Genomic DNA, 18,196 nt, shown 5'->3' with positions numbered 1-18,196 from the left:
CTTACAAAGCCTATTATTCACAGAAACATTTGTGGAATTGAAAATCCCTTTTTAGTGACATTTTACCATTCCCCTCTCGTGTCTGTAGCCACACAGGAGAGTTCCCCTCTGCAGGACACGAGTGGTGGTGGAAGGGTTAGGCACAATCTCTCCTCCAAAAAGCCCAGCCTAAATTAGGACGGCGCCACCCCATTGAGTGCCTGGTTTGAACCTGAGCACAAGGGAATGGTGACCAAAACTCGAAAGAAGAAACTTCCCCTGAGGGCCAACCATGTCAGAGCAGCACGCAGACACCAAACAACCTGAAAAACTGCTGCATCAGGAACAAATTTAAACATATGCATAGATCCATTTCCACACAGCAACTCCCTTAAGCATGGGCTTACTTAGAGCATAAGCTTAACGCTAAACGAGGTCCAGGGTTTTAAGCGCAGGCTCAAATGCTCCCGCCCAACAGCCCGCGTTGCACTGGGGGCTTCCCGCTTGCCAATACCCAACGAGTTACAGCAGACACCTTTGCAATTAATACATTGATGAATCGGCCTGAGAAAGCCACTCGGCAGGTAGACGACACATCTGTGATTTATTTTCCTATTTCTGTATTTTGCACTAAATATATCACAGCACCACGCTCCGCGTCGCTCGCTGTTCTGCTGCTTCCTCCTCGTTTCCTCCGCCGCAGTTTCACGGGGGCCACGATCCTGACGGGGAAAGATCTGCAGTGTTCGTGATCCTCGCCGGTACAGCCACCACTGCGCTGACCTTTCCAGCTCCTTCCAAGGCACACGGGTGTATTCCCACTCCTCTGGTTGTTATTGCTGCAGTGCTGTGTGAGTTTTCCCCCTGAATCCCAGCACCGGTGTTGGTTTTGCCCCTCGCTTTGCTGCTGTACCATCTCTGAGAGGAGCAGAATGTATTCCGTCAAGTGTCACCACTCCATTGGAGAGGGGACGTTGACAGCAGCCTGGGAGAGAGGTGTTATCGAACCAAGGTCTTGAATGTGGCTGTGCCATCCAAGCCGGCCTCCTCGAGAGTCATCGTTTGAGTTTAAAATATCGCAGAATCCCAGAATGGACTGGGTTGGAAAAGCCCTCAGAGCTCATCCAGTCCAACCCTTGGTCCAACTCCAGTCCGTTCACCAGATCATGGCACTAAGTGCCATGGCCAATCTCAGTTTATAAACCTCCAGGGCTGGTGAGTCCAGCACCTCCCTGGGCAGCCATTCCAATGCTGACCACTCTCTCTGCACAGAATTGCTTTCTCATCTCCAGCCTCAATTTCCCCTGGCAGAGTTGAAGCCCCTGCCCCCTTGTCCTATTGCTGACTGCCTGGGAGAAGAGCCCAATCCCCCCTGGCTAGAACTGCCCTTCAGGTCGTTCTAGAGAGTGCTGAGCTCAGCTCTAAGCCTCCTCTGCTCCAGACTGAACAAGCCCAGCTCCCTCAGCCTCTCCCCATAGGGCTTGTGTTCAAGTCCCTTCCCCAGTCTTGTTGCTCTTCTCTGGACCCGCTCCAGCACTTCAATCTCTTTCCTGACCTGAGGGGCCCAAAACTGAACACAACACTCCAGGTGTGGCCTCCCCAATGCAGAGCACAGGGGAAGGATCACTGCCCTTGTCCTGCTGACCACGCTGGTTTGGATACAGGACAGGACACCATTGGCCTTCTTGGCCACCTGGGCACACTGTAATGGTAAAAAAACCTACTAATGTCATGTTTCCCTGGGAAGACAGAGCATCAGGCAGCTTGAAACAGCAGCTCCACACTCACCCACCTGCTACTGCCCAGTCAAATCAATTGATATCTGTGGCAGAGCAGGGATTTTCTGGAACCCTCGCTCTCTCGCCCGCTGAGCACAGCACACGCTGACCTCCCTGGCCCCGCCGCGCTCAGCCCATCGCCGCCCATCCATCTCCCCGTTAATTGCCGTCTCCTGACGAGCCCCCGGTTCTCTCCGCATGGGCTCTCAAGGTTATTTTCAGCCCTGCGGCGTCACCAAAACACACAAGTTCGCACCTCCGGTGCTGCGGCAGCGGGGCTGCTCCTCTGCGCTGGCTCTAGCGCCCAGCATCACCTCTCCTACCCAGGGAACACACAGAGATGCTCACCACCCCCCCTCCCTGCCACGGTGTTCGCGTCCATGAATCGCAATGAAATAAATGCAGTTTCTCAGTGAAACTTCTGCATTTTTTTGCAATGCTGATGTGTTTTCCCAGCTGGCGGGGCCACAGCCGAGCGAGCCATCCCTGATTTCTTTGGAGCAAGCAGCAGCCTCAGAGACGGTCGTGATGCTTTAGTGTGAGGGTGGGTGCTCATTTGCTCCCTCCTGTGATTAATCAAGTCAGCCAAGTTGTGCTAATTGGCAACCCCCCAGCCAGGGCCCATGCACTCTCCCCACTACCTTCATATTTAGAGCAAAACTGCGTTTATAGCAAAGTAGCACATGTGGGGCTGCTTAAATGGAAATCTGAGCTCCTTCCCCTCTGTCAAACCCACCCCAGGTTTGGCTCCTCATAAATTGGCATCTTTGCCAAGAAGGCCGGTGTTTAACTATGTGATTAAAGACCAATTGCTGACATTTGCTGCTGTTTTCCCTTCCCTTGACATTTCATTAAGGAGAAAATAACACCAGCAACTACAACATGTGCTCTCGTTGACTCTCGTTGGCCGCAACGTCACGGGTTGCCCTGATTGAACGAGTCGCTGGCCAGGGGGACGTTCCTGTCTCTGGATGACAAAGCTCAGGACGGGCTGAGCGGCTCTCGCCATCCCAAAATCACCTCAACTCACCCCAGACCTCGCATCGTCACTTCAGTCCGCTCATAAAATCTCTAATTTATAGGCGTGCTAGGGCTTAAATTACCACAGTCATTAACACTTTGTTAATGAGTCAATTAACATGCTTGGGATCTATGGAGAGAGGACATTATAAACGGCATAGTCTCAGATCTTGCAGAAGTAAGTGTCTGACTGCACCGTGTTCAGCCAGGAGCTGCTGTTGGACTCTGCTGGGTCACAGGGGATCGGTCACAGCAATCGGTGTCACCTGAGCAGAGGCTGCAGATGGGAACAGCTCCGGTGCCACCACACACGCTTTCGATGCCAGGATCAGCGCCGGGCAGAAAGCAGCACCAGGCTGGAGATGGGAAACTGAATCTGGCATGAAATACTCATTTAAGCGCAGCCGAATGGGCTGTTAAACACAGAACTTAGAGGTGTTTTTATCCTGAAGCTTTTGCCACCCAAAAGTCAGGGGTATCAGAGCAAGGGATATTCCATCTCCCTCTCCCAGATTCCCGACTGTGCTGTGCCAATGGTACCTGGGGTGGGTTAGAAGGGGGTGGTCAGTAGGTCAGAGAGGTTCTCCTGCCCCTCTGCTCTGCCCTGGGGAGACCACACCTGGAATATTGTGTCCAGTTGTGGCCCCTCAGCTCCAGAAGGACAGGGAACTGCTGGAGAGAGTCCAGCGCAGCCACCAAGATGCTGAAGGGAGTGGAGCATCTCCCGTGTGAGGAAAGGCTGAGGGAGCTGGGGCTCTGGAGCTGGAGAAGAGGACTGAGGGGGGACTCATTCCTGGGGATCAATATGGAAAGGGGCAGTGTCAGGAGGATGGAGCCAGGCTCTTCTGGGTGACAACCAGTGACAGGACAAGGGGCAATGGGTGCAAACTGGAACACAGGAGGTTCCGCTTAAATTTGAGAAGAAACTTGTTCCTCGTGAGGGTGTCAGAGCCTGGCCCAGGCTGCCCAGGGAGGTTGTGGAGTCTCCTTCTCTGCAGACATTCAAACCCGCCTGGACCCCTTCCTGTGGAACCTCAGCTGGGTGTTCCTGCTCCATGGGGGGATTGCACTGGATGAGCTTCCCAGGTCCCTTCAGCCCCTGACATTCGGGGATCCTGTGATTCTCACTCTGCTCCCTGCAACCCAGACAACAAACCCCAGCTGCTCCCACCTCCCTTCCCGCTCCCCACAGCGCAGAGGGCAGCAGGTGGCTCACCCCTGGCAATGCCAAATTAACACACTAATCACCATCCCCGCTCACATGTTCCTCCCCAAACACCATGATCTGAATTCTCTGTCTTTCCTGACCTCTCTTGTCCCGTGCTCTCAAGCTGCTCTCACATCTCCACAGCCCGATCACTGATAAAATCGGTCTGACGGCTGCGCACGCTGGGCTGCCCGCGCTGATGGAAAACAGGCCCAGGGCAATGAGTAGCAGCAAGTTAATTGCAATCAAGGCCTGTCAGCCTCGTCAGTGTGCCGGATCAGCTGCGGCTGATGGGGCAGGGCTGGGAGCTGGGCATGCAGCAGGGAACTAGAGCTGTGTTTGGGAAGCTGCAGGGACAGGACTGTCACTGTCACTGCAGGGACGGGATGGTCACTGCAGGGATGGGATTGTCACTGTCACTGCAGGGATGGGACTGTCACTGCAGGGATGGGATGGTCACTGCAGTGATGGGATTGTCACTGCAGTGATGGGATTGCCACTGCAGGGACGGGACTGTCACTGCAGGGACGGGACTGTCACTGCAGGGACGGGATGGTCACTACAGGGACGGGATTGTCACTGCAGGGACGGGACTTTCACTGCAGCTCCAGCACATGCACCACCTGCGCAGCATCTCCCTTCCAGGGATGCTCAGCACCAGATGCTGCAGAGAATGGTTCAGGAAATCTCCTAATCCCCAGTAATTAGAGGCTGGCTTAAAACTTCAAGCACGAGACTTAATGTCTCTTACCAAATTTCATATGTTAGATAGCTCAGCTCTGCACCACAGCAGGATTTGGCTCGGTTTTGCTGCCTGGGAGTCAGATGGCTGGTTGGAGCTAATTATCTGCTCTCCTTCTGTGGTTCAAGTGTCATCTCCAGGGGGTGAACCAAACCTCGGAGGAGACAAATGGTCCTTGGAGGGGTCTGTCTTGTCCTGTTGACCTCGCACCCAGGCCAGGAACTGAGCTGAAATCCCATTTTGCTTATGGAGCAAAGCTCTGTGCGTGCAGCCGGGGGCTCCCACCACCTCCTTACACTGCGCGGTTTGTTTGGCCGAAGGGATTTGCCAAACGAGCATCTCATTCATGAATTATTTAGTACCCTAGGAAGTGTCTTATTTCATGGTGAATTTATTATCCACCAAAAAGATTGCTCAGCTTTAACGCAGGTGGGGAGGAAGAGTTATTCCTGATGCGACTGTCCCATGGCTTCCCCAGGTTCAAAGCTTTCAGGCGGCTAAACCACCGGTACAGGTTCCCCTGGTACATACCAAGGATGTAGTGAGAGTGCAAGTCGGCTCATGTTGACCTTAATTCATTTTCCCAGTGTAAGGACAGTGGGACCAGGAGTTCAGTCACTTTTTTGGGTTAATTCAGCTTTTTATCACAAAGGATCCCGTCCTCATCTTGTGTTAAAGTGGATTAGTTGTACTGCCAGTGCCGGAGCTTTCAGATTGACTCCAGCACAACTCGGTTATATAATACAGCAAAGATAAAAATACACCAGGGTAAAATATCATCTGTTAGAGGAAATAACCAGAGCGCCCACACATTCAATGCATTCTGAAGAAATGGGGGGAGAAATCACGGTACTGCGAGGCACAGTGTTCCGGGGCATCTTTTATCAGAGGATATCAAAGCACTTTACAAACCATTACTTATTTAAGGCTTGTCACATGCTGGTCACAGCAGAGAACAATGCTGGGAGCAGGGCACGAACCCAGGAAGCATCAGCAGAGACAAGGAGATATTTAAACTAAATAGGTTTCCAATGGGAAATGCTGTTTCACCGAGATTGAAACGTTTTGCTGGAGCATATTGGTGTCGAGAAAGTTTTTGACAGAGCAATTTCAAAGCAATTCAGCATCAGAATGGGATCTTGCACTGTCAATATGTGGGAGAGGGGCCGGAGGTGTTGTTTCAGTGCAAGGTTTCCCATGCCGTGTGTATATTCTGCATGAATAGCTGTGGGTGACCTGAGCTCAGTGTTTCTTTCCAGTCTGGCTATTGCCCGTTTGAGCCTGACTGTTCGATGTATTTACTTCTACAACCTGGGGGAAGATGCTGTGAATTTTCAAGCTGATTTAAGAAAATAAATGGACTTTGCAAGATCAGGATGCCCCTTAACAGCTTCAGTAGCTGTTCCTCCCTAAACCCTGCTTGTGCACCCCTGCTGAACTCCGCACCCGCAGCGGGAAAAGCTCCTTGCTCCTGTGAAGAACCCTGAGTTTAATCCGGTTTAAACCGAGCTCCTCTTTCCAGGATACGGCATCCACGTGCTGATGATTTGATCCCTTGAACTGCTGTTTCTGAAACCGGCTCCAATACCCCAACCTCTTCAAAGAGAAGGGGATCAGGGGGTCTGGAGATGAAGAGGAGAGGGGATGGTCCATGAAACCCAGCGGGGCTTTCCTGGGAAACAGGCTCATCAAATCTAAGCCCTGCTGCTCATCCTGGGGGGTGTTTTCTTCTCATTCCCTCGTGCACTTGTGGCTTTTACTTGCTGGGGTGCCAGTTCAGCTCTGCCTGTTCCCCCGCCGAAGCAAAAGCCCAATGACCCTCCTTGCACCGGGGAGAACATCCTGGGGGGGTCTCCCAGCACCGGCTTCTTGCTCTTTGGCCTGTGAGACTTTTGCGAGATTAAAGTCTGTACAACGTGACTCGGTTCCCACTGGAACGTGGCCGCAGATTAAAATCAGGCACCCGGAGCTGCCCCCCCAGCAAACCCATCACAGCCCCTTGTGCAACGGCGCCTGAACCGCGATAAATGAAACAGCCCTGCCCGCGGGTGGTCACATCCATCAGCAGGACAGGGGCAACGACAGCCCGGTTTTAATCCGCCGGCACATGTCTGTCGGGACCTCTGAGAGCCCGACATAAATCAGTGTGGTTCTCTGGAAGGGAGAGCGATGCTGCGCTGATTTACAGCACCTTGCTTCCCTGGTCACAGAATCACAGAATCCCAGAATGTCAGGGGTTGAAGGGCCCTGGAAAGCTCACCCAGTGCAATCCCCCATGGAGCAGGAACACCCAGCTGAGGTTCCACAGGAAGGGGTCCAGGCGGGTTTGAATGTCTGCAGAGAAGGAGACTCCACAACCCCCCTGGGCAGCCTGGGCCAGGCTCTGCCACCCTCACCCCCAACAAGTTGCTTCTCCTCTTTCAGTGGAACCTCCTGTGTTCCAGTTTGCACCCATTGCCCCTTGTCCTGTCACTGGGTGTCACCCAGAAGAGCCTGGCTCCATCCTCCTGACACTGCCCCTTTCCATATTGATCCCCAGGAATGAGTCCCCCCTCAGTCTCCTCTTGTCCAGCTCCAGAGCCCCAGCTCCCTCAGCCTTTCCTCACACGGGAGATGCTCCACTCCCTTCAGCATATTTGGTCCAGGTGGGGAAAACTCATGGCAATCAGCAGCGAGGTTGATTATCGCCTTGGCACCCAACCAACCTTTGTGGTTGATCGATTAAAGGCAGAAAGAGCTCGGCAGAGATGGGGGATAGAAGACAGGGGTTTTATTTCCAGCTCTGCCCCTCACCTGCGGGGTGGTCTTGCTCGAGTCACTTGAAACACTTGTTTTGCTTCCACCTGTCGAGCCTGCAGTTAAAAACACGGCAGGAGTGGGTTTCACATCGGACCGAGTCAAAACATCAACCCAGCTCCCAAAAGCAATTGAGGTTCACACAGGTTTTCAGTGACTTTCGGAAGACAGGAAAAAACCACCATCGTTTCAGAACAGTCTTTTCTTAGGGCTATTTAAGTTTCTTAAATCTTTTAAATTATTCATCGGGAACAACGCAAAACAAAAAACCCCATTTTGAGACGACTCTTTGAACTGCTCAGCCTAAAATAACCCCGAGCGTCTGAAAAAACATCCAGGCACTGAAATTCCCTCGTCCTTCCCGGCTGAATCCTTTCCTGCTGTTGGACCCAGACCATGAGGGATGTTTGCAGGTATATCCCAGATTTTGGGGTCCCCCTGCTGGTGTCACCTCTCTTGGGATTAACCATGGGGCTTGGCACCCTGGCGATGTGCCCGAGGTGGACGCTCACGTGGATGTGTTTGTGTGTTGGGAAAGGGCTGAGTATCGTGAGTTGAAGAACGGCGATGAATTTGTGCCTAGGAATGGTTCAGATGTGTGGCCCCCGCACATAACCCCACACACAACCCTCCGACATTGCGCTGGGTCCCCTGCCAGAGGCAAATCCTCCCCTAGGAACCAGCCCCATCGCTCCAAGGGGGATTTCTTAGTAAAGAGTCTGCCAAATCCATCCCTCCATTCTCATGTGTTTCCTTTGAAAAAGGTTTCATCCTCTCCCCATCCCCTAAAGGTGCATCCTCCACCGCCTCATCTCGCGTCCTTTGCTGGTGTGACAGCCCTGAGCAGCAGTTCCCTGTCAGGTTAGAACAGATGTGGAGAAGGGAATTTATAACACAAATGCCAAGGGAGTTAATTTGAACTGTGTGAAAAGCCACGGCCGCGTTGTAATATTACCACTCAGCTCAATTTAATGTGCTCTTAATTATAACCATTTTTCAGTTTTTCCTTAAGAAAACTCCGTGTTGCTTTTGTGTCTGCCTTGGGGTGCTGCCCGTGTCCTCCCTCCTGTTCCATCACTGCAGTAAAGATGCTGTATTTCTCTTTCCAAGCTTTTTTTGCAGTCTGCCCCAGCACCCCCAGTGCTGCCTCACCAGTGGCAGTGTTGGCTGTTACTGGTGTTGGTCTACAGCACAGAACCCCAGAATGTCAGGGGTTAAAGGGCCCCGGAAAGCTCATCCAGTGCAATCCCCCATGGAGCAGGAACACCCAGCTGAGGTTCCACAGGAAGGTGTCCAGGCGGGTTTGAATGTCTGCAGAGAAGGAGACTCCACAACCTCCCTGGGCAGCCTGGACCAGGCTCTGACACCCTCACCCCCAACAAGTTTCTTCTCATCTTTCAGCGGAACCTTTCGGTTTCATCAGGGATTTCTTTCCCAACAAAACATCCTTCATCCTTTCCCCGAAGAAGGGGCCGGCAGGGCTGTGGCAGATAGAAAGATGCCATTTCACAATGAGTACAAACAAGGAACAGGGGTCACATTTGATTCCTGGTTTTGCTCTGGATAAGCTTTGTAGCTTTTGGAATAGCCAGTTCTTACACGCCTTGTTCCACACACAGCCCCTAGGGTTATGTTATCAGGTTACAAATGCTCCCTTCTGTTAAAACGCGAGGTTTCTAGACTTTTGTGGTTGGAAATACGAAGAAGAGAAGTTCAGAAACCCAGAGAGCAAGCAGAGAAATCTGACTTGGTTTTTTAAAACTCTTTGGGCTCGGGGAGGAGCTGACTCTGAGTTTCTGGGCTTTTAATAGTAACCCTGGAATGTGGTGACGTGGCTGAAGGGCTCGGCCATCCCAAGGCTGGGCGCTCGGGTTGCTGCCGACCGCAAAGCCAAGGGCAGCACGCACAGCTCTGGAAAGACACCAAACCCTTTCTGGAAAACAGCCTTGGCCTTTGCTGGCCTCTCTATTTCTCCCTGCTGTTGCAAAGCAGAATAATTTCCTGATTCTTACACATTTTGAGATCCCTGTGTGAGAGGTGCAGCGCCCAGGGGTGCTAAGGAGCTGGGTTCTCTCACCTTCAAGCCAAGCCAGCGATGGGGGTGGCACCACGGGCTCGCTGACACCAAACCCACCTGCACTGTATGGAGCGCAGCGTCACAGGCGGCAGCTTGACCAAGAGAGGCTCTTCAACCTGGAGACAAGAGACCACATCCAGTTACTGGAGGATGAAGCCGGATCAATTGGACTCAGAACAGACTGCGGTTTTTTGTTGTTGTGTTTTTTACCTTTGTTTTTTAAGAATGAGGATAATTGGCCACTGGGACAATTGGGTTGGATTCTCTAGGACTGGGAAACCTTAAGCTGATCCTGGACGCTTTGCCGAAAGGGAGAAATAAGTCCCGTGGCTTCTACTATTCAGGAATTCAGAGTGGCAACCTCAGCCTTCCCCCCTGACCTTTCATTCGCTAAACTGGCTACACGCTGGGTTTCGGGTCGCTCGGTGCCAGGTGCACCTGATAAATCAGTTTGTTTGGAACCCAGCTCCGTTCTGGTCTCCTGACCATATGGCAGAGCAACACTCACCCCCGTGCCCAAACTGCTCCGCCGAAGGCCGCCGGTTCCTGCGCCGCCTCTATGCATCGGGTACTGCTGATGCTGAATGTCTCTCTGCTCTCATTTATATCGAATCCATTCAATTTCTTTGAAAATCTCTGCTTTGAACCCTGCTATGAGGTATAACAAACCAGATTCCGGGTATTGATAATTCTATGTTAATAACTCCAAAGAAGAAAGATAACCGTCCTTGAGCAAAGGCAGAAGATGTTGGGATAATGATCTCCCCAGGGCAGGGATTATCACGTTTCTCATGAGCGGCTCCGGCACAGCGGAGCGGTCCCTGACCCCAGCAAACCTCTGCCCCCACAGACCGTGAAACCTCCTCCTTGATCCCAGCTTTGCCACCGTGTCTGAGGAAGAGAAGAAAGAAGAGCGGTTACCTGGAAAACAAACAAACGAAGGGTGCCAGCCAAGGTGAGGCAGGGAGATGTCAGTCCCATGGCAACAAGAGGTTGCAATTAAGCGCATGTAAATTGGGACACAGCGTGGAGTTGCTCGCTCTGTGCCGGATCGGAGGCTCCGGCTGCAGAGAAGTGACATGGGAGGGGTGTCCCGGCTCCCTCTGACCCGGGATGGGTGGCGGGAGCCCCTCAGGCTTCCCATCTAGGGAGCTCCTGCTGCGTGAAATCAAAGCAGCTCTCACCATTGCAGGGAGAAATAAATGTCTCTCCCATTCATTCAGCAAACCCAGCAGGTGATGGGAGCGTTTGATTCCTTTTTGCTGAAGCCCCGGAGTGTTTTGTTGTTTCTGAACGTGGCACCTCCACTTGTCAGGAGCTGCGGATCAGGCGGAGCAGGCTGTAAAACCCCAGCCTGCCTGCCTGGGAGAGCACCATAAAATATTGATTATTCTCAGCACACTCCTGTCCTCCAGATGTTTAGCAGCTCATTTTCCTGCGGTCAGCAGCAAAGCAGAGGCTCCTGCTCCTCAGCAAATCCTCGCTGGGTGAATGGAAGTGCAGGGACAGGTGAATGCAAGAACAGGAACGGGGCTTTGAAACACACAAGTCTGGGCGTTTCGATGGGCAGACACCCAGTGTATCGGCAGTTTCTTGGAGCGATGCTCCTCCAGCCTCTCTTGCCACACCAGCAGTGACTGTATCACGGTTCCTCGGGGCATCCAGCACCCGCTTGCATAGACAGGAGCACTGAGGGGACTTGTCCTGGCCTGCCAGCCACCAGCACACAAAATACCTCCTGGATCGCATCCCCTGCTCCAGCCCTTGGGCATTTCTACCTTCCCAGCTGCTTTTCCACAGATCCACCCTCAATCAGCACATGAATCAGCTAGGAAGGCAGCCTAATCCTTTTGGAAGAGCCCAGCTCTGCTGGAAAACTTGGCAAAGCAGCCGTGCCAGAGCCGACTTTGCAGCCGGGTGCCTGGGTCTCACCCGTGTGGGTCCTGATGCAGGGGAACTTTGGAGCATCCCAGAACGGGGAGATGAGAGGAGAGGAGGATGGAAGCCTTGCTGCAAAACGGTCTGAGGAAAAAGAGGTCAAAGCACCTGCAAACGAGACAACACAGGGCTTTGCTTCCCCTCTCAGCCCTGCAAACTGCTGTGTAAGAACTTCTTTATTTGGAAGCGCTACTGTGAAACGGGTCCCAACGGTGTTTTGAAAGCTCGTGGCTTGGCTACAAGCAGGAGCATCAGCAGAGATTGCTGGGATTCCCAGATGGACAGAAAACCTGTTTATTTCTGCCAAGGCGTTTTCTATGTGCTGTCTGCATTAATCTTGTAGGAAGCGGCAGCGAGAGGAGAGCGCGTTGAGCGGGGGCCCGGAAAATCTGCAGCGTGGCGTTTCTTCCCACTCCAGCGCTGCTCCTCGGCTGCGCAGCTTCTCATCTGCACGTTCTCTGACGCTGCTGCCAAAAGGGAAACCCAAAATTCCCGGCCAAGAGGATGAGCTGCAGCGGCAGAGAAGCTGTTTTGTGTTTGACTGCAGCGAGCGGCCATCAGGGTTTTTTACCCCGTGCTACATCAGAGGCCCGCAGGCACTTCTGTGCTGCCGAACAGTTGTCCTGGCCGAGGTGCAGAGGTGTGAAGGTGTCAGCACCCACCATGTGCTGATGGTCAGTGCTGACGGCAGGACCGGGGCACCCAACACAGCCCGGGATGAGCGGGACTGGGCAGAGGAGATGGGGGGCAGCTCCCGAGAGGCAGCAAAGAGCTTGTTCAGCCCCACTTCAGCTGCTTACAGCACTCGCCAGCTGTGCTTTCAGCAGCTGGTTCCACCTGGCTGCGCAGGACAACTCCCCTGCACATCTGCTGCCACTTGAAGCTCCTCTGGAAACATCGCCCTCGGTTGCTTTGGGGATTCAGCACGCGGCTGGAAGGAGAGAGGACGTGAGCTGGCAATGGGGCAGGGACCAAAGAACAGCCCTTGACTCAGGTTTTCTGCAGCGCTGCAGGAGCATGGACACAGAGCCTGGCCCAAAACGCTCCCAGTCTAATCCTGAGATGCGATCCTGACTAATAAACAACAAAGTGATGAAGAAAAGACGTTCAAAAGATGATGAAAGACCAAAGGAGGCAGCAGCAACTGTGTGGACATAGATGCAAGCTCCTTTTGACAATTCAATTACAATGTGATGCTAATTACCGAGTTGACGGTATCGAGCGCCAAGGCAGAAGGGCGCTGCTAGACTGGGATATTGAGAGGGGAAGGTGGCGGTGGCGGCACTTCTCACCCAGAGAGATGCCAAACTGCATCAAGGGAGCGCTGAGAAGGAGCCAGATCTGGGTGGAGCGCGGCGCGGAACAGCAACGTTGGGCGACAGCTCGGAAAGGGAACGGTAATGAATGTGATGGTTGTCTGAAACACGAGGCTGATCTCGCGCAGCAAATTAACCGGGAGAGGGTTTCAGATGCTCTGCTGCCAGCCCTTCGGGAGCCTGCAGCGGGGCATTCGCACTTCTCCCCAATGTGGCGCTCCCAGCTGAGCGCAATCGCCAGCCCCCGGTCACCCCGAGCTCTGATGTGCCAGGAAAGAGCCGAGGGGCTTGTCCCCAGCCAGCTGGAGGCCACGGAAGGGTTAACGTCACTCCACTGTGCCTCGAGTCCCATTGCTCGCTGCAACACGCATAACAGTGCCTTCCCCGAAAACAGGGTCACCAACACGTCCGTTTTCACTAATTCCGTATTTAAAACACGGCTTCTCAATCAAAGAGATGCTATTATCCACAAAGCGGCTTAAATTGTCCCTTAGATTTAAATACAGCCTGTTGCATAAAACATCTTTTTAGCAATTTCACTTAGGGCTGACAAGCGCTCCCCCGCGCACATCCTTTTAATAATAACGTCAGCGCGCTTCGCAGAGCCCTTAAGTGCCTTCCTCTGGGAAAAAAAATCCCCTTAAGGGCACCTTTTGTCATTGTTGGTTGTCTCCGCTTGCTGAAGAGGCTGTGCTGACAAGCACTGAGCTCCTATTGCATCACGTTGTGTTTCGGGAACAGCGCTTTGCGTGCGGTTTCCAGGAGGTGGGTGGAGGGTAAAAGGAACATCGTCAGCTGCTGTGCAGGGTGTGAGAAGGGGTGCTTTGCTTCTCCCCAGTGAGAAATCCAGGTTGGGTCTGCGCCTGGTATTAGCAAGGAGAAATTGAGGGCATTGTGGTGAGGGCAGACCTCCCTGTCCAAGGATGAGCTCAGCACTAACAGGGACTAATCATAGAATCAGAGAATGTCAGGGGTTGGAGGGACCTGGAAAGCTCATCCAGTGCAATCCCCCCATGGAGCAGGAACACCCAGCTGAGGTTCCACAGGAAGGGGTCCAGGCGGGTTTGAATGTCTGCAGAGAAGGAGACTCCACAACCTCCCTGGGCAGCCTGGGCCAGGCTCTGACACCCTCACCCCAACAAGTTTCTTCTCATCTTTAAGTGGAACCTCTTATGTTCCAGCTTAAACCCATTACCCCTTGTCCTACCATTGTTTGTCACCAAGAAGAGCCTGGCTCCATCCTCCTGACACTCACCCTTTGTATATTTGTAAACATTAATAAGGTCAGCCCTCAGTCTCCTCTTCTCCAAACTAAAGAGACCCAGCTCCCTCAGCCTCTCCTCATAATCGCTACACCCCTAGTCACTCAGATTTGGAAAAGGGGCGTGAAACCCCGTGCTCCGGTCGCTGTGACTCCATTAGTGACACCAAATGATGTGCTCTTTCCTAGGGCAAGAGGCACAAAGTATTGAGGCAGGTCAAGGAATCATTTGGGAATCAGTTGAGTAGCGCTCTCGTACGTCAAGAGGAATCAAAGGGAGAAATAAGACTTATTCTATCGAGTTTTGCAGGGAGAGCAGGACGGAAGCGGCGTCACCTCGTGGTTAGCGCCTGGTCTGGCATTTGGGCTTGATTTTGGCTTCTGCAGATGGGCTCGAGAGACGACAACTGGCCAACACATTGGCCCTCTGTGTTTGAGCTTCTCCATCTGCCAAGCGAAGAGAGCAAGACAAACGAACTGCTGGAGAGCGCCGCTGCGAGAGAGATTACGTGGTTAATTAACAATGGCAGGCGCTCAAGGTTCGTGGCGTTTTCTGTTGGGCTGCGGCGCTCCCCTCGCTCTGAGCGAGCGAGAGCCCCGCGGCGCTGGAGCCGCCGTCCCGCGCCCTGGGTGAGCGGCTCCGTCACAGCCACACGGGCTGAGCAGCACACAGAAAAGGCATTGAGCACTCAGGCTGTTCAAACCGCTCGCTGCTGGCACCGCAGCCTTGTACAGCATCCAGACATCGAGCCGGGCTTGTCAGCAGCCGCTGTGCGTTGAGGCCGGGGATGGAAGGGATGGCAAATACAGCAAACTTACTTAAATTCAAATGAAACGCGGCTTTTTTTAAAAAAGAAAAACAAAACGAACTACAAACCAAACCCACAAACCTCATTATTTAAAAAAAAATCCATCGGAAATGTACTGGAAAATCTGTATTTCCCGCTGCTCGGTTAAATGGCTCCCATCTTGTCACCAGCTGCTAGAAGTTGGTTTCTCAGAAGAACCGTGCATCTGTAGAGCGTTTGGTTTCATATTAATGCCCACAGGCTCCCTGCCAGGAGAGCTGCGCTCTCCATCCATTTTTCACCATCTGTGTTGCCTTTTGATGCTTTGGGTTGTTTTTTCCCCCCTTTCCTGAGCTCCAGGCTGACATTTGCTCTCCAGGATTAGGAGCTCGCCATCCCCATCATCTGGGAGAAGGGTTTTCACCCCAGAGTCTCCAAGCCCAGCTGCCAAAGCATTAAAATCGCTTGTGAAGGGACACAGGGAGCTTGTGAGTCTCAGAGCAGCTGGTGGGACGCGCCAGGCAGCGACCAGACAACCAGCAGCACACAGACCCAGCTGGGCAGCCCATTTACCACGTTGTCCACCCGTGCGCCAGGGGCTCCTCGAATCCATCTGACAGACGCTGGTTTTTGGGTGCAGGCTGAGGCTCGGCAGGGCCAAACCTTTCCGAAATCTATTTCCTAGTCTTTATCTTCTTCTGCTTTACGGAGCGAGTTTCCAAGTATCTGCGCGTCTTCCTCTGCTTTCGGGCACACCCAGCGCCGCCTCCTCTTTCCATCAGCACCCCTGTTATCCGTGCAGAGTCAGCACAGCAGGAGCGCGAGCCAAACAGAGCGGGGTTAGCACCGGCTAAGCGGACTGACGGATGCTTTTAATAACCGCAAACGCTCTTCTTGATGCTGATGATTTAGCACTTATCATAAGACGCAGAGGGAATTAAAATGAATCTAAGGAGAGTACTTACTTTCCATCTCCTGCCCGCTGGCTCCGACTGCGGGGAGACATCGCTGCCTTTCAGCAAAGGACCCAGATCCACAACCGCTCCATCTAACAGCTGCAATATTGCACTCTTCCTTCTGCACGTGGTCACCCAAGGTCACTGAAAAACATCACGAGGTTTTCTGGTTTGGTGCTCACCTAGAATAAAACCTCGTCTCAGAAGCAAACGACACAAAACTAAAGCTATGTTATTGGTTCGTTGGTTAAAATCCAGTTTATTAACTCTATTTGAGTATGTGTGATTTTTTTCAAACACAGATGGGTTGTGGTCCTTTTCAGTCCAAGAGAGATTTGAAGGCCAATCGTGAATGGTGGAACAACCACTCTCTGGGTTTGGGTGAAAAACACAGGGACACGTGTGTGCTGTGACCTCCAGATGGGACTGAGGGTGGACGAGCCAGGACTTGGCTACAACTGACGATTCCTTTAGGTTTACCAGTCTTCACGTGCACTACAATGACAAGTTCCTGGGGCAAGTCAGGCAGCAAAAGGTTCATTAAAATAAAGCGGGTTAAAAGGTCACCTTTCGGCTTTGCATGGGTGGCTGAAAGGGGCAGGGAGAACCCACCTTCCAGCCATTTACTATTGTGTTTTTCCATTGCTCTCCGATAATTTGAATTTTTGCATTCATTAAATCGACATTATCAATTCTCAACATTACCGCTTGCCTCATTTCCTCTCTCATACAAGATCACAATTTATTCCACTCAAATCCTCAGGGAGCGCTCCCCGTGTCCCTGTTCTAACCCTCTTCAATGTTTCACTCTTCTCCTGGCGCAGGCCAAAGCTCCCGAGGAGCGGGGGCACAACACCTGCTGCCCCAGGGGTCCCGAATCTCCGACCTGCGCTTCCCTTCGCCCCCCAGGCCACCCCCTCCTGCAGCCCCTGCGCCCCCTCCCCAAGCCTTAAGGACCAAGTTGATCTCTCAGCTGTAATTAAGCCGAGTCTTGCGCAGCCCCATCTCCGCTCCACCAGGATGTTTTGCCGTTGCCCGTTTCGAAAGAGAAGAGAAATCGCGTTTGGAACATTGAAAGCATCTTAAAAACGAGGTGACATTGTCACTGCTGGTGCTTCCATGGCAACCTGCATTTGTTTCTTAGAGCTGTTTCATAATAATTAATACACCGCTTGCATTCACGTGGCCCACGTTCAGAGCGCACGGCGCGGCCCCCGCTAGGACTTCCCTGGGTCACATGAAATATTTATACCAAAGAATCAGGATAAAGAACTTTTTCTGGCGTGTTCTGGCCGCTGGGGCAGAGCAGTGACACAGCCAGCCCACCGCTCCACTGCTCGGCACATTTGCTGCAGCAGCCGGGCAGAGCCCGCGGTGACATCGCTCCCACGCGATGACAGGGCGGCCACAGAAGCCCCAGTGCTGTTGATCACACCAGCATGGAACAAGGGAAGGCTTGTTACTCACAGCAACAAATCCAGGGCTCTCCTCGTCGTGCGCTGGCAAACACAAGTGGCCCTGACCTGCTGTGCTGTGCTGACGTTGTCTAAACGTGGCCAAAAGTGAAGGGATTTGGGGAACGGCACGAACAAAATCCTTCGGTGCAGAGACCTTGAGTGTTGCATCTGGGTAGGAACAACCCCGGATTTCAGTACAAGTTGGGGAATGAGCTGTTAGAGACCAGTGTAAGAGAAAGGGACCTGGGGGTCCTGGGGACAGCAGGGTGACCATGAGCCAGCACTGGGCCCTTGTGGCCAGGAAGCCAATGGTACCTGGGGTGGATTAGAAGGGGGTGGTCAGTAGGTCAGAGAGGTTCTCCTGCCCCTCTGCTCTGCCCTGGGGAGACCACACCTGGAATATTGTGTCCAGTTGTGGCCCCTCAGCTCCAGAAGGACAGGGAACTGCTGGAGAGAGTCCAGCGCAGCCACCAAGATGCTGGAGGGAGTGGAGCATCTCCCGTGTAAGGAAAGGCTGAGGGAGCTGGGGCTCTGGAGCTGGAGAAGAGGAGACTGAGGGGGGACTCATTCCTGGGGATCAATATGGAAAGGGGGAGTGTCAGGAGGATGGAGCCAGGCTCTTCTGGGTGACAACCAGTGACAGGACAAGGGGCAATGGGTGCAAACCGGAACACAGGAGGTTCCACTTAAAGATGAGAAGAAACTTGTTTGTGGTGAGGGTGTCAGAGCCTGGCCCAGGCTGCCCAGGGAGGTTGTGGAGTCTCCTTCTCTGCAGACATTCAAACCCGCCTGGACCCCTTCCTGTGGAACCTCAGCTGGGTGTTCCTGCTCCATGGGGGATTGCACTGGATGAGCTTTCCAGGTCCCTTCAACCCCTGACA

At 53.0% G+C, this 18,196-nt stretch overlaps 1 long non-coding RNA gene across 1 annotated transcript; it reads left to right on the top strand.

Annotated features, from left to right (window-relative positions):
- The first annotated feature begins 9,269 nt into the window (after positions 1-9,269).
- On the top strand, positions 9,270-16,557 carry LOC139825622 (uncharacterized). The gene is made up of 2 exons (XR_011735813.1): positions 9,270-12,934; positions 14,304-16,557. It is a non-coding gene; the product is annotated as an uncharacterized lncRNA (long non-coding RNA).
- Positions 16,558-18,196: the final 1,639 nt, after the last annotated feature.

This window comes from Patagioenas fasciata, chromosome 25, assembly GCF_037038585.1.
Source record: "Patagioenas fasciata isolate bPatFas1 chromosome 25, bPatFas1.hap1, whole genome shotgun sequence".
Lineage (NCBI taxonomy): Eukaryota > Metazoa > Chordata > Aves > Columbiformes > Columbidae > Patagioenas > Patagioenas fasciata.
This window is presented reverse-complemented; position numbering and strand designations above follow the sequence as displayed.